At 41.0% G+C, this 24,591-nt stretch overlaps 1 long non-coding RNA gene across 1 annotated transcript; it reads left to right on the top strand.

The window, feature by feature from the left end:
* The first annotated feature begins 4,103 nt into the window (after window positions 1-4,103).
* LOC113950628 lies at window positions 4,104-21,330 on the top strand. Its single transcript, XR_003528811.1, has 4 exons — window positions 4,104-4,176; window positions 19,007-19,069; window positions 20,093-20,220; window positions 20,830-21,330. It is a non-coding gene; the product is annotated as an uncharacterized LOC113950628 (long non-coding RNA).
* Window positions 21,331-24,591: the final 3,261 nt, after the last annotated feature.

Genomic DNA, 24,591 nt, shown 5'->3' with positions numbered 1-24,591 from the left:
GTGGCTGCAGCTGAACTGGCACCAAACACACTGAATGGAAAAAACAAACTCATAAATGTCCTCTAATTTAAATCAGTTGATCATCTGTGGGGTTGTATTAATAGGGAATGCAAATATGATTTTAATACAACTTTATTATGTGTTAACAAAGGAAATGGTTGTTAACTTCTATATGTATCATTTTAGAAGTACTTTTGGTTCATGATTTGAAATGTTTTTTCACCCAATTAATGTGTTCCTCACACTGGGATGATGATTATTTCAGCCTCAGAATATTTCCAGGTGCACTGTCTCTAAGGTTAAGTATTGCAGACCTTCTCCTCAAGATCTTTTTCAAAAAGGCACATACTTTATTCAGCTCATTTCAGTACTGACCCAACAGTTCCGCCTGTTTGTACCTTTCAATGCATTTCTTAACAGAAATGTAATGCGACTGTAATGAGGAGCTATAATTAGTATTAATGAGGCTTCCTGGAAGGAGCAGTCATCGCAACATTTTACCGTCCCTAAAAATAATAATGTTCCAGTGCCTCTGGCTGCCTCCGATCCCGGGGCGGGGTCGGTGTCCCCTCGATCCCAGTGCGGGGTCGGTGTCCCCTCGATCCCAGTGCGGGATCGGTGCTCCCCTCGATCCCAGTGCGGGATCGGTGTCCCCCCGATCCCAGTGCGGGGTCGGTGTCCCCCCGATCCCGGGGCGGGGTCGGTGTCCCCTCGATCCCAGTGCGGGATCGGTGCTCCCCCGATCCCGGGGCGGGGGCCCCCTCAGGACGCGGATCCAGCGGAGGCTCCGTGGCAGCCCCGCCCGCCCGCCAGGGGGCGCCATGGCGCAGCGGCCGCCTCAGGGGCTGGGGCGGGCGGTGCCGCGTCCCGGCCGTGTCCGCGCCGTGCGGGAGCCGGGATCGGGAACACCGACCGGGAACACCGATCGGGAACACCTTCAGCCCCGTTTCGTGCCGGACATGGGCAGCAGCTCCGTGGGGAACGCCCGGTGCCGATGTGACATGACACACCGGGCGGGCGCTTCGGGCGGTGCGCGTCTGGAATTACGCCAGTGACACCAGCGCAGTGACAGCGGGTCGCGCTGGGGGCAGACACCTTGCAGGTTCTGAAAATGTTGAATTATCTGGCAAGAAAACACTGGTTTTTCTGGGTTTTTTTAGTATTTATTTTGTCAAAAATCCATCTGAAAGTGTTGCTACTTCAGATGCAGCAAATTAGATTAAAAATGTATTTTAAATCCTCTATTAATTTTTCTTAAGCTGTTGCCAGTTTACTGAAGTTTTGATGGGCAATTTAAGTAAGGCCGCTATAGAAAATGGGCAGTTATTGCTGAACGCATAATTAGTCTCTATCCTTGGAATTCTATAAAACTTTGCTGCAGTAAATAACAGCTGTTAATGCCTGTGGAGTATCTTTAGTATGCAGGATTCATAGTACTTTGCAAATCATTAAAACATTACATTGTTTCACAAACAATGCCATGTACGTCACAGAGGAGCCAAGACACACACTGGGAGCAGACTGCCCAGAAGACGGAAATAATGAGCTCGTCCTTTGACCCCATTTTGATGACTCTTTGACCCAAAAAGTGGGTAGTGCTTGATAGGCGGGTAAGGCTGAAAATCAGGCCCTCTGAGGAGGTTACAAATTGCATGCAGGAAACCTTAGAACCTCTGGTATTCACATCAGGCTCAGAAAACTATCCATGGTTTCGATATTTATTGAAATACACCTGACATCTGTTAGAAAGGAGGGATCCTTGCTGTCAGCTCTGCTATTCTGAGAGTGCAGAATGCAGTACAGCAAGCATATGCAAAGTCTGACCTTTGTGTCAAAGTTAAACGACCCTGGTCTTGCTCCCTGCAATTCTGGAGAGGTGGCGAAGCTTCTGGGTTTCACCATTGACCTTATCCCCACCTTTTGAGAAAAAATGCTGGGGACTAGCTAGGAAGACTACTAAATGATGAGGTCCTCATTTTCCATAGTTACAGCAGCTTTACCAAACCACATCTAATCTTACTCTGTCAATAGCCAACTGCAAGCCCGTGTTACCTTTTGCAGAGTTACCATCAAGGCCCTTGACCTGATTCTGCCAGAGAGCTCCAGGCAGTTTTAGATATCTGTTCTCACAATATCATTTGTCAGACTGAGGTTTTGGCTTACAGAAGATCAGAAAGAAGAAGAGTTATCAACTCATTGCCAAGTCAGAGCGAAAGAAAACTGTTACTACCTCTCAAATGTTACATTATTTTAACTAATTTCACCGTCAGTGTTATTCGCCATTTATTAATGTTCATTTACAAACAGAAGGAAAAAACCTCCTACACGTTGATAAAAATGAGGTTTGAAATACTTTAGTTATAGTAAATAATTAAATAAATTGGAGAGAAGCCTGGATTATGTAAATCTGTACACTATGAAAATTGCCAATATATAGAGAGTCTCATGAAAGACACAAGTTTCATTATTGCCCACAACTCAGGACCAAGTCCATACCAAGGGAACACATATGACACTGATCCTGCAATTGCACATCTGGGGCCAAAACCATACAGAGAATTTTTCTGGATTTTTTTTTCATGTATTTACAGATTTGCATTTAAACTTGCTGCCTCCTTTAAGTCTCTTGTTTAGAGAGGTGTGATGGGTTACTAGGTTTTTAATATTTTAGAAGTCTTATGTTCATCTGCTTTGTTCCTTCTGAACTTCTGGCCTCTTTAAGATGTTTCAATTTGACACCTAAAAATTGAGATGCTAATGACTTCTGATGCTTTGATAGCAGTGCAGTGTGTCGTATTGTTAAATGTATTTTGATTTATGTCTTTCTTAGTGCAGTTAATAATTTTGCCTACAGTTAGCTGGAGTGGCCTGCAGCTGCTCCCCTGAAATCTGTGGGAGTCTTTTAGCTCTGACGCCAGCATGAGCCGGGCTGTGCTCTAACCTAGAGACCATGCAGCTGGCTTTTAACATACTTAGCTGGCTATGAAATCATTGTATTAGTCAGAACAATGAGGAGGCAGAAGCAAAGCTAAAATTGAGGCTTTAAGGATCTGACTCATTCGGTTTCTGGCACAAGGAGGTGCAAATTGCACTTCCTGATTTTGCTGTGCACCTACCAAACCCCAATTACAGCACACCCCAAATGTGCTGGGCTCTGAAAAGACCCACTCACTGCGTCAGCACATACCCATGTAACCTGCATGTCGTTGCTCTCGTTGCTGATGTACTGTTTGGAAGCTGATGTTTGCAGGGTGTTAGCTGGAAGATGGCTGTGTGTTGCTGCAATTCTCCATGCCAGTTTTGCAGTCTTTGCCACCCCGAGAGCCCAGCTTGTAGTGCTGGTACCCTGAGAGTCTTCAGTTGGACAATAACCTGATAGATGCAGAGCCTCCATCCTCTCTGCTGGCAATAAGCAGCATATTGCCTAGTGGGTTTTTTTCTCAGAGATAGCAATAATATGGCTTCTCAGACATGTTCTATTTGTTCCATCAACCACAATATGTTATTACCCCAATTCCATACAATTATATCAAAAAAAAAAAAAAAAAAGCCCAAAGCTGGCAAACCCACTGTTGTCTTGCTGAAAGCATGTTGCAGCCCCTTTCAAGTCACAAGCCCTGGCTGGGAAGTATCGACAAAATGCAGTGGGTTGTAGTCATGTGGGTCAGATTCAGCAGGTCCTGCGCATGGAGGCAGCCCCACAGTGCACTCAGCATGAAGAACCAGCCAAAGGAAATTCTACCTGCAGATCTGTGCTGGTTACAGCAAAGGAGGAGCTTTTGAGGGCAAGTCAGAGAAGATGGTAGACACGTTTTAGCCAGTGCTCTCGTCATTCCTGGTGCACACATCCCTGCTTGCTGCTGTTTGCTACATGACATACCAGCCTGCAGCTGGTAGTGAACCTGAACACAGCAAGGCATGCTGCAGCTAATTATTTAGGACTTCCATAAACATCTGCTTTGGGGAAAAGACTATTGTCATTCTAAGGCTTGGGACCAAAATTTTGATGAAAATATGGAGGTTTTGTGGTTGTGTCACCCACATTTTCCAAGCCACTTCTGTTTTTCTTCCACAGCTTCTCTTTAATTTCTCTTGCTTCTTTTGCAGTATTTTAACAACACGGAGAAGGAAACAGATGCATGAACTACTCCAGTTTCAACAGAGAAAAAGTACAAGGTGGGTTAACTTTTTTTGAATATACAGTCAAGTTACTATCCTTTAATTATCAGGTGTTGGTAGGCATTAGTGTACTGTTGAAATGGCTATCTTTCTTTTAAATTCTTGTTTTCCAACTAGAAGTCTGGTTATTCCCCACATAAAATTCCTATCAATAAAGGGATGAATTTAAGACTACAGTTTGTGTTACACTCAAAGAATGAAACTATACCCAGTAGGCTAAACATCAAAAGAATGGAAATACCACAGATTATTTATCTCAGTAGTAAAAAAACCCTATTTCTGAGAAATATGCTTTTATACTTAAACTCTGCAAGATATATTTGAAGATTACTCTTAATATTCTTCAGGCAGTCTGCTCCCTAAGATTTGAGTCATATATGTCTTTATTGCCTCAGTAAGTTCAAACTTATAAAATTTTCCTACTTCTGAATTATATTTAGTTCATCATTCTCATAATTTAAGTTCACCATATTCCTATACTCCATTTGTATTGTGAACCTTCTTCAAATGATATTTCTTAAATTTTGGAATAGATCATTGGTACAAAACCAAAATACTTTTGAATGTGTCCCATCTTCTAAACATTTTATCTATAGCTAACAACATTCTTTCTCACGAGTCTGAATAAAACTACAACACAAACTGGAAAGCATTCAGCATCAATTCCCATACATCCATCTCAAGCCAGTCCTGTCCCATTGAAACCAGCAGTACCCTTTGGCTTCAGTGGAAGAGAGTCCATTATTTTAGCTAGAATTATACATAATTTTCTGGCATCATGTACTTTGGTCTCTGGTAGTTTTTTGCATCTAGGCACAGTAAAGAAATCAGATGGTATCCTTCTAGGCAGCTCGGTTTCCTTTGTTGTGAGATATGAGAAGGATCATAGTGGTCCCAGGCAAGAGCAAACAAAAAAAACCCTAGGTATCAGGAGTTTAGATCATAAATAACAGAACATTTGGGGTACATACATAATAGTTCTGGGAGGAAATATGTCATCAAGATTTAAGTAAATAAGGCACTTCTGCACTGTAGAGAGATAATTGTCTTTAAACAATGTAGTGGTTGTATTAGTCCTGTCTTGCCACAAGATGTTGTTCCTGCTGGTGTGTTGGTATTGTATCTCATACATGGCAGAACAGTCAACAGGCATATTGCAAATGTGCAATATGATTAGATGCAGTCAGCTTTGTGACATTACAGACAGTTTTGAAGTTCCTTATCTGAACATCAGTCTGACCTGTTAGCAAGTGATGGATCTTACATTGTAATCCACATTTTTCCTTGTTTGAAGGCTCTTCCGTATCAGGATTACAATTAGAATCAGGCCAGAATCAGAGCTGCTCATACAGTTCTATTTGGGATGAACTTCAGTTTCCTAAATAGAGGCTTCAGTGTCTTTAAAAACAAACCACCCTGCGTTGCCCAAGACATCCATATGGGGCCTGTCGGATATGATGGGGCTGTCAGAATAAGGAGATGTTTCTTTCTGGAGCACAAAGTGGTTGAAATGTGTGACATTCCATAGCTGCCTCTGTTTAGGTAGGCGAAATCCCCTGGGTACTGCAGACAGTGCAGAGTCACTGCTGGCACACCTGCCCCCACTGTGGAAAGGGGAGCTCCTTCTCATGTCACACAGCAGCATTCCTGGCTGCAGGAAGAACCATCTCAGGCTCCTGAGGTATGGGCACTTCACCATACAGGCTAAGCAGCAAGAGCATAAGGGGTCCTGAATGTCAGACTGGACTGCCCCTCTTGAGAAGGTGGAGTTTGCTTCTGCTGGGTGTGTATTCCTTTTGATTTGCATTACCAGACCACTTCAGACGCTAAATAGATAAGTATTATAAATCTTTTTGTTTCCGCAGTGACTAAACATCACTTTCAGATTATTAAATATTTCCAAATATGCTTAGTGAAAATTAGTATGGAGTCTTGAAAGTCAATGAACGTAGCAATTATAGAAGAAAGGATAAGACAGGGTAGAGTGGTAATCTGATTTTAATTTCCTTTAAATCTTTACTGATTTCTTTATCAGTGTAATGCCCATTGGTAGTGCCTGAAATAATACAACTAACATATATAATGGGTTTATTATTTTGCATAAGTCCCAAAATGAAAGAGTTTTACTTTTGTAGATAGTCTAATTAAAAAGTCCAAATGAAATCTGTGGTGCTTTTAAACTGAAGCTTTAACTTCATGTATAAACATTGCTGATGCACAAACAGGTTTCATTTCTTATCAAATTCAGTGTTAACATTCTTTAAGCTTTTGTAGTATTGGAAAGTCTGCAAGATGAAGATTTCTGTGTGTTGTGGGTAAAGACTTGTGCAAACAGGCCCCATGCCTGCAGACTAACATAAATCAGCATACAGATCTAAACTGCAGAGAAGACCCTTTAACCACTGTTTTCTTTTGCCCTTACATAGGAAATGCCCAACTGACAGACAAATGACTAAGCAAAGCATTCCTTATTTATGCACATATGAAGTTGACTTTCTAGGGCCCCTGACAACCACAGGGGTCAGTAGTTTAATTCTACCATGTGTATTCTGAGTAATCTAACAAAAACAATAGCAGTTTTCTGCTTATTTAGTGCATACCTTCAATGAGTTCGTCGTTCTACACAACAAATGGAAGGTTGAGTGCCTGCTGCATATATATACATTTATACACATATATATGGATGAAGGAACTAAATGCACCATTTGCTAAACAGATTAGACCAGGAGGCTGATTTGTGACAATGCAGTACCTTTTAAAAATAACTCATCCACTAGTACTGACAGTGCTGAACTGAAGCTGTGTAACTGCACAGAGCTCCAGTAAAAACAGAAGCTGGGCTGTGTGGAGTAGTTTGAAGCTCTGGAGCTGTAGCTGAAGTGATGCCTCAGTTTTAACAGGGTGACAGGAAGTGGTGAGTCAGCCCCCTGGGAGGGAAGCTGTAGTCACTGGCCACTGCCTTCCCTTCTGCTTAAATAAAAGAACAACCTCAATGTTTCTCTTCTTTGTGAAAAGCTAGTACACATGCAATGTCTCACCTTATACAATCATCAAAATAAACCTCCCTGCTCTGTTTTCCCCCAGGCTTTTTGCAGCATGTGTCATTGTTTTAAATGCTTATCTCTTCTCCAAGTGCCCAAAGGCCACGTATATTTATGGAGACTGTGTGTCACTTTCTTGAGCTTGCAGAGTCAGGAAGGAGGTGCTGACTCTGCCCCATACATGTCTGTCTGTGTTTAGAAGTGTTCTTGAAGAAGGTAACTGCAGGTGAATTATGTACAGTCTTGCTATGCGGCTTTGTCAAGTCAGAAACTCTATGCAGGGCCTGTGTTATGGCTTATTCACTAACAACCAAGCACAGGCTGGTCTTAGTTGTAATAGGAATGAGGCCATTGTGCTCTTGATGCTGAAAAGTCAGAGCAGGAACTCTCTAGACTCGTTTTGAGTATAGAAAGCCAAAAAGCACACAAGTTTATTGCGGTGCCAGGTGCTTTGGAAAAAATCCCAAAGGATGCACCCCAAATCACATGGGTTTCATAAATGTGTACAACTTTCTAACTACAGATTCAAGGATTACCTCATCTGTCCCACCCCGTTCTCCCCCACAGTACGCCCCCCTCGAATCGCTTGTGTTTCTCTTGACTCCTTGGTTCTGACACAGTTTCCTGCCTTCTGGACCTGGTTCAAGGCCTAAATCCAGTCTTGTCTGGGCTGTTTCATCTTCTTTCTCGCTTTTATCAGTCTCTCCACAGGTGCAAGCATCCGTCTCTGTTTTATCGAAATTCTTGCCTGTAACAAATCGTTACAAGAAATTATAAACTTGCCCTTGAGAACTTCCAACCTTACTAAAATACATGAGTATTTTAGTGTGACTAACACTCTCCTTCTAAAATGCTTAGTCTGAAATACATTAATTCTGTGGCTAACAATTTCTAATAAAGTGCTTAATTTTATGGCTGCACTCTCAGAAGCAGCCTGGAAACCTGCTTGTCAGTAGTGAGCCTACGGCTGACAGCCAAGTGACAGTAGCCATGAGCAAAGTGAAAGCTCCCCTCAAAGTTGTTGTGTGACTTCCAAAAACAAGACTTATGCTCTGAAACTACCCAACTGCTTTGGAAGTGCTTAAACTGTTGTGTCTGTGTACATATGTACTTTCTTAACTGATGGTCACACAGACAAAGCTGAGACTCCTTAGTTCATTTGCAGAATTTTTCTTGCCTCTGAAATACCTGGCTTTGAGTGCTTGTCTTGGTTCTCCATTTAAATTATTAAATTCAGTCTTCTCAGTAATGTATACTTTGGTTAAATGCAGGGAGCATCTATTAAAGATGTCTGAATATCATATACAGAATAAATTGCAAGTTACCTCAAGGAAACCCAGCATTTAAGACTGCATTTAAAAGAATCTGCATTTATATACAGTTAAGAGAATATTAGAGGTTGGGGAGACACTGAAATAGCAGAAATATAAGGCTCTGAGACAGCTAAACTTCTGTGGAGAACTGATGCTTACAACAGAACAGTTTCAAAGACTCTGTGCACATAACATTTATACTTACATATTTTTTATATGTGGGGCTTTTTTAAGTTGCTAGTGACAATTGGCAAAGTAAATTTATGTTTAAATGAAAATCATATCCTGCTGACTAAAATTTTATCTTAAATACTGCTCAGAACTGACATCTGTTTACATATTTGACATTCAGAGCAGATTATGTCATACTAAGTGCCAGATACATACTACCAGCAATGTACCTTATTTTTCTAATAAATGTAGTACTTGTGAAAGATTCTAGAGTTGTGGTTTTGGAGGTTGATATATTTTAGCCATTAGGGTGATTGCATTACAAGTTTATTTCCCTGCACTACCCATCTGCCAGTTGAGGGACCATCCAGAAGGCTCAGTGAGCACCTTATTCTCTTTATTTGTTTGTTCTTGCTTTGCCCTATGAAATAGTTGAGTTGAGAACTGGTTAATAGCCAGATCTCAGAGGGCTGTAATCAGAGGCACAGGGTCTAGTTGGAGGCCTGTCACCAGGGGTGCCCCCCAGGGTTCTATATGGGGCCCAGTATTGTTTAAGTTACTCATCAGTGGCTTGGATGAAGGGACAGATGCCTCCTCAGCAAGTTCACTGATAACCCAAAGCTGGGAGGAGCAGCCAATACCCCAGAGGGCTGTGCAGCCCTTCAGAAGGACCTCGAGAGGCTGGAGAGATGGGCAGAGAGGAACCATCTGAAGTTCAACAAGGCAAGTGCAGGGTCCTGCACCTGGGGGGGAATAACCCCAGCCACCAGCACAGGCTGGGGGTGACCTGCAGAAAAGCAGCTCTGCAGAGAAGCCCTGGGGGACAACAAGCTGTCCATGACCAGCAGCATGTCCTTGTGGCCAAGGAGGCCAGTGGTGTCCGGGGATGCATAAGGAAGAGCATTGTCAGCAGGTCAAGACTGCCCCTCTACTCAGGCCTAGTGAGGCCACATCTGGAGTGCTGTGTCCAGTTCTGTCCTCAGTACAACAGAGACATGGAGCTCCTGGAGCAGGTCCAGCGGAGGGCAACAAAGATGATTAAAGGACTGGAACATCTCTCTTGGAAGGAAAGGCTGAGGGAGTTGGGCCTGTTCAGCCTGGAGAAGAGATGACTTAGAGGGGACCTCATCAATGTATACAAGTCTCTGAAGGAGGGGTGCCAAGAGGATGGATCTAGGCTCTTCTCTGTGGTGCCAAGCAATAGGAGAAGAGACAACAGGCAGAAACTGGTGCACAGGAAGTTCTACCTGAATAAGAGGAAGAACTTCTTTTCTGTGCAGGTGACCGGGCACTGGAACAGGCTGCCCAGAGAGGGTGTGGAGTCTCCCTCACTGGAGATATTCCAGAATGATCTGGACACAATCCTGTGCTGTGTGCTGTAGGATGGCCCTGCTTGGGCAGGGAGGTTGGACAAGATGACCCACTGTGGTCCCTTCCAACCTGACCCATTCTGTGATTCTGTGGGTCAGTTTACAGAATTTTCACAAATGGTGCTTTTTATTATAAGGATGTTTTTCATTTCCGTACTCTCTATATTCATTTTTCTGCTAAACGGCCATCAAAAGGAGACAGTTAAGGATATGCTTTAGAGGTTCTGGTATGAGATTATTTCAGCCATGAAAAACAATATCACATGTAAAGGTTACACTAAAGTCAGCTGTGTGCAGACAAAGCTATCTTATTGTAAATAGCTGCTAACTGTGCTTGTGGTTGTGAGGAGAAATAGCACCAAGCTCACTGTACAGATAATGATATTTCTGGGGTTTGGGTTGGGTTTTTTTACAGGACCTGAGAGCTGCCTTTAAAGATCATGAACATGTTTATTAATTCATTAGAAGGAAAATGTTCAGTATCACTGCATATAGAAAATGTAGTAAAAGCCATTCTTTTACACAGATTATTTCATTGTTATTATTTCACATAGGTTGCTAATAGCAAAGACAGTTTGAGAATGCTTTCAAATGAAGAAAGAAGTTCAGTATTTTCTCCTGTGCCATCACCCCCTCTGTTTTCTCTTCTGTGACCCGGTGCTGTCTATTATACAGTACAAGTACGAGATGTGAGAACTCCACAATTTGTAATCTGGATAATCTTTGGAGTACAAGGAGCAAGTGGTAGAAGAACTTTAACTTTGATGGCACTTCACCAGTATCTTGCTGTATATGCTGGTCATTGCAGTATTTACCACCGGTGCATCCAGTGAAATGCCAGGTCATCATTTGTGCTCAGATTATAACGAAGCTCAAAGCTATTTGCCTATTACTATTAGAAGGCATAAAAGAAAGACCTCAAGATATATATTCAAAACAGAACCTCGTGGCCAACCTTGCCTGGAGCTACTTTTGTCAGAACAGCTGGAATTGTTTTAATTGTAGTTCTTATAATCATCACTGTAATTAACTACTGCCTCTTCTGCAGAGAAGAAAAACATGATGGCCATTTAAATAAGTCAAATAAAAAGGTCAGAAAAACTATTATTATTCATGGACTGCAACTGAATTTGCATCTTCTGCTACTTCTAATAACAGGTGTTGGAAGACACCCTGAAAACACTATTTTACAGTTTTCTTATTTTATTATTTGCACTATATTTTAAACCTGCAGTTGATGGTTGGAGAAACAAAGAGCTGCAAACCAAGTTATTCAACAGGCACTTTCTCACCACATGGCAACTCTATCTACACAGGAGCTATTTAGTTTATTGAGTGACTGATCCTGTATGTAAAACTCTAACTCTTCCACCTTCTAAAAATTATAACTGTCAGCACTGTAAAATAAAGCAGAAAGAAAGACTTGGATATCCTGCACAAAGTGTTTTTATGGCACTGGCTGGAACTCAAAGGAAGTTGTACTGGTTGACTCCTTTAACAATTTTCATATCCTTATTATTATGACCCTACTGCTATGAAGCTTACTATGAAACAAGATCTAGCAGAAGGAGGAGTATGAGCTGCCATCTGGGAATGCTGCAGGTTTGCCAAAGGAGATCTAAACCAGGATTTATTTTAAAAGAAATGAAAACCTACTTTCACTGGGCTGTAGTAAAAATGATGATTATAGAGAATATGATGGAATCCATCTGAAGGTAACCACTGTTAGATAGGAAAATAACAGCAGTAGAGTAAGTTCCAATCACAGCCTTTCCAAATGCAAAATCAACTTGCAGAACCAAGTTTCGGAACTGTTTTTAATATCTGAAAATATGCACACTATTTTGTCTTTACTTGTTACATTTAGAACAATTAAGTTTTATTAAGATTTTAGCAAGCTACCATTTTTTTGTGATTTTTTCCCTTTTACTGTTGAATTCTGAAATATGTCAAAAAGTAGGAACACAAAATCTTTTTGTTTATTTATTTAAAGCAATGAGTTCTTGACCTAACCATGCTGATACATTGTTCTTTAAGGACCTCTAAAAGTGTACTTGAGGGAAGGACATGAATATCTTTTTACTTGCTTCGCCACATTCACTGTATACCCTGGAAAGTCCGGACGATGCCTTCTGGAGTGAAGTAAAGCTAATTAAATCTTTGAGGTTTTATATTTAGAGAAGCTACCTAGGCATAGAAATATGAAAAACTAGACTAATTTTTTGTTGAAAATTTTTCCAGCATTGTCAACCCCAAGAGACCCATTCATAAAATGAATGAACTGTCAGTTTTTAAATTATTATAAAACTAAAGGGAACTGAATCTGGTGTTCATTTGCCTTTTAACCTTTCAGGGTAAAGCATATCCTGATGCTTTGATATATATCTCTGAAGCTAAAAATCATTTTCAAATAAATGCTAATACTCTTCCTAGTAATAGGATCCCAAATCCTGTCCGGTGATACTATGATGAGGGGAAAAAAGTTGCACTGTATTCAGGATAAAGTTTCAGTAACTGCTGCATTACTGTATCATTCACTACATACTGACATGCTTAACTTGTGACATTTAAATTTGAAAGTAGTGGCCTTGTGTATGCAGTCTTGCTTTTGCAAATCCAACAAGCAGATGAAAAAGGAGGAGAAAAAGACTGCTTGTTTAGCAGTGAGTTTAGATGAGCCAATGAGATACTCCACTGCAACCTAAAGTACAAAAAAAATGAGGAAGTATGAGCCCAACCACTTGCCAGTCTCTTCCGTGATCAGGCAGCAGATTAGCTGTTTTCAGCTTGGCCTTTATTTTAGCCCAGTACTGTCATAAGTACAGCCCAGGGACTGAAAACTAAAGCCAGCTGATAACGAGTTCCACTTTCCCAGCTGGAATGAGCCCTGAATGTTAGGTATGAGAGGGGGAAAAGAGTTTCCTGCCTCGCAGTATAACATAAGGAGAGAATGGTATCCCAGTAATGACTTGGCAAAAAGAAATGGCCTGAGGTTTGTGTGCAAGCTGAGCCGGACCGGGACGCTGGTGCTGCCTGTGCCTGGAGCGGCCACCATGGGGTTTTGGGCTGGGCTGGGCTGGGCTGGGCTGGGCTGCCTTTGAGCTGGTGCCGGGACCGCGCTTGTTTAAACCGAGAGTGCAGTGAAGGAAACGTCACAGGATGTCAAAAACAACACAGGAACTCTGAGGAATACATTCACACCTACTGAACAGGCCTTCTAGAGAGGTACACATTTCAACATCGCTGAATGCTATGTAAAAATATGACAACAAACTATATAATACCATAGGATCCAATGGAAGCTAAACGTTAATTCAGACAAATAATAGAAAATAAAACAACAAATATGTGGCTTTTAATTACTAATTTTTTTCCACTATAAATAAATTGAAATCCTGCTGCTTTTCATATTTCATGCTGCTATGCACAGTGTTGAAGCAGGGGAGGAGAGAGAAGATGAGAAGAGTCCTGCTACAGGGAGGTGGGGAAAGTCCGAGCTGACAGATGGAAAAAAGTGCTGTCATGTGAAGGCTGGAGTAACACAGCATGAATTGGTCTGAGTATCACTTAACTGCACTGCAAATACAGGCCCAGATTTAGAATAACTGCAAAGTGAAACCTGAACACTAGTGGAAACTCTTGTCTCTACAGAATTTTGGTAACACAAGTGAATGATTGAGGGGGTCTCTCTTCTGAGTGTCTTGTTCACAAGCACTTATTGCCCTGGCAAAGGGTCTTAGGTCCTGTATACCAGGAAGCAGTTCTCAGTTTTCTCTTTCTATGGCTTCTTTGGGGTTACAGCCCTGGGAGTAGATCATTAATGCAGATTTATGGTGGCTGTTATAACCATACTAATGTCGGTATCTTTTAAAGGCAGAGTTTGCAGTTAAATTCCAGTTGATAAACGTTTAGATAATACCAGATTTTATGCAGTTTAATCATAGTAAGGTGATTAGAGATCACAAGCTAAGGCAACCACAGACCTTTTCAAACAAATATACTCAGCATGTTATATTTAACAAGATGCTAAACATTCCAGAATCATCAAATCCTTTTTTCAAAGTAAGAGGTACTTTTTCAAAGTAAGAGGTAATGCCAGTGGAATCCTTGTCAAGTAGGCAAGAACTCGAGGGCTGTTAATAATTTCTGACTTTTTCCCCTTATCCCTTATGAGAGTTCTAAAATTGCTACTTTTGCTTTATTGCGCTTTTATGCTTTAAATGCATAATGCACAGTATGCTGTTTCGTCCCTGCTCTTCCTATGCACTTGTCCAGTTGCATTGATCCATTTTATAGCAGCAGAGAACCTCACACAGCAGCAGCAGCAGCAGCAGCAGCAGCAGCAGCAGCAGCCAACCTGCTCACCCACAGTGAGTAACCACAGCCTAGAGATGGCTGAGAACCACATGCTGTGTAGAAGAAAGACACGTAGAAACCAATTGGCCTTGTGGTGATCCTTTTCCCTTCACTGACTTATGATTGTTACTGCTGGCTATGATATTCATATATTCTCCACTGCTAATGCAGAGGATATCTTCTGTGATTTACACAGAGGATTTCAGAGTGGTGACAGCTGTTGATGCTTATCATTTCAGAGGATGTAAACAGACACACCTTGGAGCGTATCTTCAAGCTTGCCTTCTGTGGCAGTGCATCCTCCTCCCCTCCTTGGGCCACACTCTGATCTCAGAAATGCTTGTTAGGCCTCGGCCTTGATGAACAGCACCTGGACTAAGGTCCTCTTGACCTTACCAGAAACACTGCTTCCAGGAACTTACGTTGGCTAACAAGCTCCTGGTTTTTAATGAACAGCCTTGGAAACTTATCTTGTCTTGCTTAAATAACAACTTGAGTGGAACAACGTTTTTGTTATCAAACTTTCAAAGAAAATTGCTGACCCCAGTTGCAGCCAGGATGGAAAATTACTATAACTAAAGCCAACTCCCCTGAGATCCCATAAATGATGGTCCTAAGTGAGACACTTTGAGCTCTCCTGGGCCACAGTGGACTGTGATGTATCTGACATCCCACTAGTATTTTTCTGTCCTCTTCTCTGAGTGGGACAATCTCTCAGAGCCAGTGTACTCTCAAGTTTGCTATACTATGTTGCCAACATACCAACAGACCACTCATTCACAACACCTTCACTACAAATGTTCTACCATCCTGCAAAGCTTTTCAACACTAGTTCCAGGAAGGTCTCTTAGGCAGTGTGGTTCTGCCCACGTGTAAAGACAGGTTGGGAGATTTTACACATTTGAATTGGAAACAGTGATTTGGTCTAAATAGAGGCTACACAGCAGTTTAACAGAGCAGCAGGTAAGTTCTCTTCCACAGGAGCAGACATCTGCCAGCTATAACTGCAATCATAGAATTAGTTTTTCAAATTTTAGATTTCTCAGGAGAAAGCATGCTTTTACATGTATTTTTAACTTTTGGTGTTTCCACTTGGAAGTCAAGCTGGCATCATGTATATCACGAGTATTCTCTCTCAGCGTCTTCAAACCAAAAGGTAATAGGTGTTGGTGATACATCCTGTTCTCTGTATTTGCAAGCACAGTGAGTAGTCAGGTCTCTGACAGTGGAGCAGGGTGATTTTTGCTTCATTTTTAACAAAAATCCTGGAAATTGAGTTCTGCCCTTGCTGGTATACATTCAGCTTGGCTTCCTGGACCTAGAGCCTAGGACCGTACTGACTTAATGGAATTTGCAGTGATGTAACAGTTTGAAATTCAGCTTGAGAAAAAATTAGATAGATTTTCAGCTGATTAAAAAGAAGCTACACTTACTTTATTACTTTCCAAAACAGATTCCCTCGCAGCTTTAGATGTTTGCAACAAAACTGGCTAGCACATTGCTGGCAAAAGATTTTGTGATCATGTTTTGCTTGGATTGTTCTGCTTTGTCAGTGTGGTTCAGAACACAAAGGCTATTGTTTAAAAAACCCATGAATGTTAATTTGCATTCCATTGCTGGGTTATTACACGGAGGGTGGAAAGAAAAAGCAAGCTCTGATTTTTAAAAAAATACACTGTTTTCTTTTCCCTTTCTTCTTCCTTGGGAATGGTTCTCCTTTATTTTAATGTTTCTTCTCCAGACTATGCTCTTAGAGACAGTGAGTGTTCTCTAGCACTTTTAGACAAATACAAGTACACCCACAGCTGTGTCTGCAGAATAGAATACTTCAGTTGGGAGGGACCACAACAACCATCTAGTCCAGCTGCATGTAGGTCATCTAGGAGAGCTATATAAATAAAAAATTAAATTAACTAACAGAATCAATTCCATAATGATGTTTGTGAGCAGAGACACTTGCAATAACACACCTGCTCTTAAATTAGGAGGTGACTGCAGTGTGAAATTCCACGCTCAGAGAAGACTGAGTATAGTTTCACAAGTGGCATAGACCCCATTTGGACTACACTGCCACATCTGCCACCATCTATTGATTCTCAGCCCTGAGCCACATGTTCCAGCTGCCTCCACACCCCCAGTTCTAGTGTTCATACTGCAGTGTAGGGAGATGAATAAGTTCACTAAGACAACCAGAAATAACTTACCAGAAGACAGTTTTTGCACTTCGCTGGTCTGGCTCCTCATGCAGCCTCACAAGCACTAAGACTTAAGGAGGGTGGGAGGAACAGGACACAAGGAAGAGGAAAGAATAGGACTGTCAAGGCCCTAATGGCACTAATAAGCCTTTATTTGCCCCCTCACCCCCCACCCCTGCCCATGGGCCCAGAGGCTCTATTTAAGTTCAGCTGTACCTATTTCTACCACGGCCATACCTGTGCCTGTCTGTAGGTTGTGCCTGTTGATCTGGGTCATTGTGGACTGTTCTGGCCTCAGACCTGTGGACTGACTTTGCAGCCTGATCTTTTCTCTCTCCTGTCACTATGGTCCTGGCTGGTGGTCACAAGGCTGGGCCGCTTCCTGCTTGACCTCAGCCCTGCTCTGGCATCACAGACCCACCTGTGTCTGACCCTGACCTGCAGACTGACTGCTCAGCCTGACCTTGGATCTGCCTCATTGCCATGAGCTTGCCTGATGACCTGGTTTGGCCCTGGCTACTGTCCCTAGCCTGCCCTGCTCCCTTATTTTAGGACAGTAGGATGGTGTCTGGTGAGCCATCTGCTCTGCTTGCTGTGATATATCTCCCTGTCTCTGGGGAGCAGTCGGCCCTGATGAGGACCCGGCACTGGGAGCAGTGTCATCTCTGACTGGCTCCTACCAGTTTAAACTAATTACAAGACTCTGTTAAGAGGTAGCAGGAACAATGAAGGTGGTGTTAGTTCTTCCCAAAAGAGGGAGTCACACCACCTCCCCAGCCACAGGTATATGTTCCAACCCTTCTTCCTTGTGCCAGCACAAGTGTTTGTGCAGCAAGGCAGTGAACCAGGACTAAGAAAAGTAATGCAGTTAATTCTTGAAAGAATGGATCGACCCCTTTACTTGAGGAAGGAACAAGCAACTTGTGTGGAGAAGAGTGGCTGACGCAGCTTCAGCCTCAAGTGTTTGTGGAAGCCTGGAAGATCACCAAGGTTAGGGGTCTGTCTGGGATCTCAGGAATTCTTGTGACTGGCCTAGGCTGAAGTGAGCGATGATGACGTGTCTTCCTTTCTGTCACTGCCCAAACTAGCTCAGGCAGGAAGGTGCTGCTGCACTTACATCCTGCAACTGGCAATGCAGACGGAGCTGTGCTTATTTAGGCCTTTATTAAACAAAACAGCAAAAACATTTATGTAGACCTAAAGGTGCTGGTCACGGGGTTTACTTTCAGTTCATAGTGAACGAGGAGACGGTCAAAACCAAAGTATTCTGTGCCTGGCTCTGCCCACTCAGTTGTTTGATGATGAGCCCATTTAGTACTGATTGGGGTTTTTGGGGTTTTCTACTGCCCAGCATTTTGATTGTTCTTTCCAAATGTCCTCTTCTGTCAAAACCAGCATGGAAGTAATATCATGACTGCTATACCTGAACCAGCAGTGTTCAGAAGATGTTAACTGAGGAAATTCTTAAGGCACTAAGTGAAATCTCCAAGAGAAAGCTCTCACTGTTGACCATACTGCTAACAGGGAAAATGGTGGTTAGCTGGAAATGGAGAATAAGCTTGTACTGCAGTTAATTAGTCTGGATTTGCTTATGTCTGTAGTGTCCAGCTCCTATGTTATGCTAATTTAACTTTTATTTAATGAGGAAGAAGGAAAAGTTTTCACAGAAACTGATAAAGCCAGAACTGCCCAGCAAATAAAGGCATCTTCAACATCAGCAGGTAAGAAACCTTTAAGAAGATTAATGAAGGAGAAAATGGTAATAATCGAGAATTTATTCAGTATGTTGTAGAGGAAAAATACATTTCACTAATTACTGGTTACTTATTGTTGGATATTCATAAAAGAACATTTGCTTTCTTCTGCCATTAATAATGAGGACTTAATTAAAAGTATTTGTTTTGGGACTAACAAGATACATTTGCATAACAGTTGTGGTATTCTAGAAACTTACGAAGTTCCAAAATTTATCAAATATCATGGACGTATTAGGAATGATTGAAAAAGCAGTCTAAAGGTTAGTAAAACCAAGCAGGCACATGAAACAAACTGCCAGTGTAAGTAAGGAGCAAGCGAATGGTACAAAGGGAGGAAGAAAGGCTAAGGATTATTTTTGTCTGGAATAGAGTCCCTGATGCTTGCTAAAGATGCACCTGTTATACCTCTTGTTGTGAGCTACATTAAGTCAGACTAAGCTTAATGAGTGCCAGATTAAGTGTTTTCCAGGATATTCAATAAGGAAAGGAGTCCAAGCCAGCTTTTAAATGTTTGTTGTTTGGTGGTGGTTTTTTTTAAGAGCTGAAAATATTGAAGGAGATTGGAATGGTTCTTGGAGAGACAATTTATTATTTTAACAGTTTTGTCCTCTTTTCTATATCCAGTTTGATGTTTTAAAGAAAAGCGGATGCAGTCATGTTGTCCTCTTCTTGGAAGTTACAACTGATGTGAGTAACACAGATGAGTGATTCAGGCCTCATGGCCATTATTTAAAATATCCTCCCACTTTTAGGTATGTATCTGGGTAAACCAACATAACCGGTAAGGAATTCTTGGTGCTTACGAATGATCTTGCAAAGGTCCACAGAGAATTTCAAAATAAAAGAACGAATGAAAGAAAATTACCTGCTGTAAGCCCACAGCAACACTATTTCCTTGCTGGTGAGCACTTCCTCACAGCAATTATGTCATGGTTTTGGAAGCCTTTTATAATGTTTGTATCTGACATCTCACTTGCATTTGTCTGTCAGCAATTCTTGGTTGGGATAACCCACTTGAGCACGTGGTTATGGGTTCCTGAGTGAATCATTTAACCTCTCTGCCTTTTTCTCTTTCCATCCATAAAATTAGCATAATAATGCTAATTCATTACAGGCTATAGTTAGGCTCAATTAATGTTTGTAATGATCTCTGAGACTGTTGGATAAAACATGCTGTAAAAGTGTATTATTATTGTTAATAGAGCCTTTTGTACTACTGCACTCTAACAAAGCACTACCATTGCTCACCAGTTCCTAAATTTCATTGAAATCCCAAGGAGTTAATGGGATACAACTCTGTGTTAGTGTGTGCATTTATCTTCCTGATTCATTCAAACCATCAGAACAGTTTCAGTTTTGAAACATGGAAGAGCTGTGGACTTTGTGCAAAGAGAAATTATGTAATTTTGTAAGTGATCTAGGACTGAAAGCTTTTTAAACAGGACCTCACACTGACCTCAGTTCCAGCTGAACTAGTTCAGACTGCAGAGAGCTGTGATTTGTGCAGCTTTCCTAAAATGAGGTGCCTGTGTGGTCAGGAAGATAAACAGTCACAACTGTGTAAGGGAGTGGCAGTAGACAAATCTCAATCGATACCACTGAGGAAAAGTTCAGCAGTCTGGGGTTCAGAGTTAATGCTCTGGGGTTTTGGTTACACATCCCAGGTTGACAGCGGGAAGACTCACTTAGAACTCCTCTCCCATTTGTCAGGAGCAGATGAAAAAATGAAGGAACAAGCTTCACAACTGGACTGGTTGGGAGAAATGATTCAAGCAGATCTACAGCCCTCAAAGAACAGCCCACATTTAGCAGCATAATGAACAGCTGAGCTTGAGCATGTAAGTCTGAAATGGATTTTTGGTTGCATTGGTTCTACATTTGTTAGACTGTTTGGAGCTGTGAGACAGTCATCTATACACACGGGTTTTAGGAAATGAGATTTCTCTGTCCTGTTATGTGACATTTTATTTTATCAAATGCTAAACAGTTTTCTTGGGAGTTTCAAAACATTTTCTCTTCTGCTGACATACTCCAGCTTCCTGCTTGTTCCAGTACTTGCACTGTTCAAAAATTATTTCTTACTATTTTTCATAATGAGAAATGTGTGTTATTCTCATCCTGTCTGTTCTTCAAAATAGCTGGACAGTCCCTACTAAAGCTTTACAGGGAAAAAAAAAGCAATAATTGAGAGAGAGATTATGTTCACAGACCTGATTCTTCTAAAAGTTATATGTTTCAGAATTAACTTTAATCATGTGTTTATAAAAGGAAATTTTTTGCTGATTTGAAAATGTAAAATGGCTGAATAGATTTTATGTTGACTGCTTTGAGAAACTACTTTTTTTTACAACCTACTTTTTTCAAACCTAATTCTTATTTGCTCTTCTTGTCTACTGCCTAGTACTGCTGAGAATGATTCAGCTTAAATGTCTGTAATCTCTCTACAGGATTTTATGTGACTGAGTGAAGCCTCTTTCCATATCAAATCTTTGAGTCTCTTACTCTCTAAAAGAAAAGTTTGCCCCATAAAACTGGAAGAGAAGAAATAGGTGATGTAAACATGGATGTGCTGATCAACACAAGGGAAGCACAAAACTGCAGGTATGGGCATCAAGCAAGTTGTGCCATTTAGTAGAGAAAAAAATAGAATTGATAAGAACAAAGTAAAATTGATAAAAATACAATACCTAAATTCACTAATCATGTGAATTAGCCTGGCGTGATAAGAGACAGAAATTTGAAACCTTTGTCATAGTGTCTGGCAGCAGTTTAGAAAGCAAATAGGGCCTAAGGAAGTAGAATTAGATGGAGAGGACTGCACTCATCAGTAATTAAAGCACTATTCTGAGAAAAAGCAAGGCAAAGCCACTTATTATTGCTAACTACCTTGAGTGTCATGTTACACAGAAAATACAAAAATACAACTGTAAAGGTGAGCACAAATATCTATAAAGGCATCACTTTCTTCAGATACTATGGATAGTATTACAGTTTTTAAAGAAATTCTCTTTGCCATTTGTTTACAGTGAATCCCAGGTGTTCTAATCCTTAAAGATTTTATAGTATAGAGTACTAGACTATAAGTGGCTGTTAGAAGCATTTCACAAAAATACCCCATACAGTACCTCAGTATATCTTAGTACATGGCTTGTCTGTGATCCTGCAGTTTAGGCATGCCCATAATGCATGTTCATAACACACGGATACAATGGAGTATCTCAGAATACATTTCAGAATATTCAGATACTTGCTATTTTTGTAGAGTCTCTGTATTTGCCTTTTATAAAAAGAAATGCCTTTAAATGCTGCTCTGCTTTTTGTTCAACCCCATCTAACAGGAACAGCATCTTAAACCGCTTATATATTATTTTTGGTGGCCTGTCTATGGGAGTGTGACAATTAAAAATGAAGGTGTGTAAATCATTACAGGAATAACTAAGAACAATTGTTTTCTGTCCCGGCAAATAATGGAAGACTTTGTTCAGCCATACAGAGACACAGAAGGAATTGTGGGGAAGTCTGGGAAAACTGTCAGCACTCAGCTGAGTCAGTCTGTATCCTTGGGGCAACTTAAGCTCCCTGTGTACACAAATGGAAGTCCAGGGCATGTTGGCTGGGTCAGGTACAAATGTGCTTTACTTTGGCTCTAGAAAGGCAAACTGTGGAGGTTCTATCATGAGTCCTTTTTTCCTTTCCATCCCCTTATTTTCTACAGCCCAAAGTGGAGCTTTAGTACTGAAGAAGGTAGCTTCTAAATTGTGTAGGATGTAGCAGTAGGATTTTGGACAGAAGGCATTTGACCAGCAAGTTAATGACTAGACTGAATGCCTGGGTATAGGGATGCCTTCCTGAATGTGTTAGGTCAGAGAATTTTAGTTCATAATAAAGGGTGTGGGTTTTTAATTTTCCAAAATAACTCTTAATTTCAAACTGAGTATTCACCAGCAATGTGTTTTTTGCAATGGCAATAGTGGAATGAAGAGACAAATATAATTGATTACAGCTAAATTCAGAGGCTAAAAGAGTCATTCCAAGAGCAGGTTTGCTGAAAGGCTGTAGCTGGTTCTGGTGTGCCTTTTAGAAACACCCACCCTGGATTCCCAGCTGTGCTTCATGACCCCTTGTCATTGCTTTGCAGGGATTGTATCACCAAGTAGTTCACTACAGTTTCTTGAGGGCCAGGGTTGATTCTATCCTTTGACTTCCATATGCTGCTCATTTACTTGACAAACTGTTTTAGAAACAAACAAAAACAAAACCGTAAGTTCTAAGGTGTCAACGAACCCAAGTGTATATATGTTTGCTCATTCACTTATTAAGCATGTTCATTACTATTAAGCACATCTCTCACATCCAGCATGTCTCCTATAGCTAGAGGGACAGTTTATTCCCTTGGTCCAGCTTGGATGTGTGTTGAATAAAGACAGAAGTGAACTGGTCCGTATAAAACTGTGTTTGTCACTTTTTTTCTCAAAGTCACCTAATCTTCATCCAGATATTTAGTGCTACAAGGTTGGTGCTTGGCAGAGTTCCCAGCCTACCCAAGTGCCCTTTGTATTTCCTTCTTAGGAAGACAAGGTGTGGCAATACTTTTGAGACAAAAATCAGTACAGGTTTAGGGACTTTATGTGTCTTTCTTTCCCCACCCTATCTCCTTTTGCCAAATGACTGATGTGGAGGACTAGGACTTTTCCTCTAAGAAACCATGTACCACAAGGAGGATGATGCAATATAAAGTGATGCTGTAAGTCTTCATTCCTCACCAATTTTGATAAGCTATAGTATGTGAGGAGAGATAAGTGATGATAAATAAAGGAAGAGGAAGCATGTTTTCAAGTAGGATGCTTGAAAGTGGGAAAGGCAGCACAAATGGCCTGTGAGATCCAGTGAGGATACTTGAAATAGCCTGACTTTAAGCTGATTGAATAAAGAACTGACACAAGCTCATAGCATGGACAGAGACACTCCTGGCCCAGCAGAGGCAGGGAATTTTGAAGTCGGGACTCAAGCGAGCCAATGCCTTGGGACTGGAACAGTTTTGGCACAAATCATGTTAGAGCTTAAATCCAAGTTGCTGAGTGAGAAATTACATAAAATATGAATATATCTCTACCTTGAAAAATTGGGCCTACTTTGTGCAACTTACAAATGCAACTTTTTGAATTTGTTTATTTACCACGGCATGTATTGTGAAGCTGTAGAAGGACGCAGAATCTGCTTTCTGAACTGAAATGAGGTTGAATCTGAAGCAAAATCATTGCAAATTTAAGCCTGCAAAGTGATTATTAAGCACTGAAAATTGCCCATGAAAGCAAGAAGTATGCATAAAGATTTCGACAGACTCACTCCCCTGTTCCATGTGAGATATTTATTCCTCTGCTGTGTTCACTGCCAGCAGGCTTTTAATGTTTCCTAAATCACACAAGCCAAAACACCTTGCTGTGTCTGTCCCAGAGCAGTACTTCTCTGGGAGACTAAGAATGCTGACCTCAGGAATGCAGGAGCAGACATATTTGTTGCAAGACTCCACAGAAATCAGTCTTCTGCTGAAAATTACAAAACTATCACTGGCTTCTGAAATAATAATATCATGCTTTAACAAACTGCTAATACAGCCCAAATCTTCCCTTCTTGAAATCTATAGGAGCTTTCACTGTGGTTTTAAACAGGGCATGACTAACGTGACAGTATACATTTGACTAAGAGATGAACATTAAATAAACCTCAAAATTAAGCCATATTTAATATTCTTCATTTAAAGTTGATATATGGTGGCATCAGACAGCTCTTAATTAAAAAGGCTCAAACCAAACAAAAATACAAATAAAGGCTTGCTAAAATCCTAACTTATTTTGTAATCATGCATTGCAATAGCAGTTGTTTTTGCTGGTCTGATCTGCCTTTCTGTTGGCTGGGTTCCCTTTCTGTGACAGATGTGCTATTTATGGAAGGGGATTCTGAATATTTTAAAGCACTGACTGTTAGGATCATCTCATTCCCAGCCTTTAAAATGAAAGAGAACAAAATGCCAAATAACTTTCCAAAGAAAAACCTCCAAATTGAACAGATACCTATTTAATCATTAAAAAAGAAAGGGGGGGGGGGAAACAAAATCAGATTGTCTGATATTTACAAGAAATGAATACGTACGTACAGCAGCCTAGTTTTTGCTGTGCAACATTTCCTGATTTAACACGATATTTGATATT

Source organism: Corapipo altera, unplaced genomic scaffold (genome assembly GCF_003945725.1).
Source record: "Corapipo altera isolate COAL_440 unplaced genomic scaffold, ASM394572v1 54, whole genome shotgun sequence".
Taxonomy (NCBI): Eukaryota; Metazoa; Chordata; class Aves; order Passeriformes; family Pipridae; genus Corapipo; species Corapipo altera.
The sequence above is the reverse complement of the archived record's forward strand: the minus strand, read 5'-3'. Positions and strand labels throughout refer to the sequence as shown.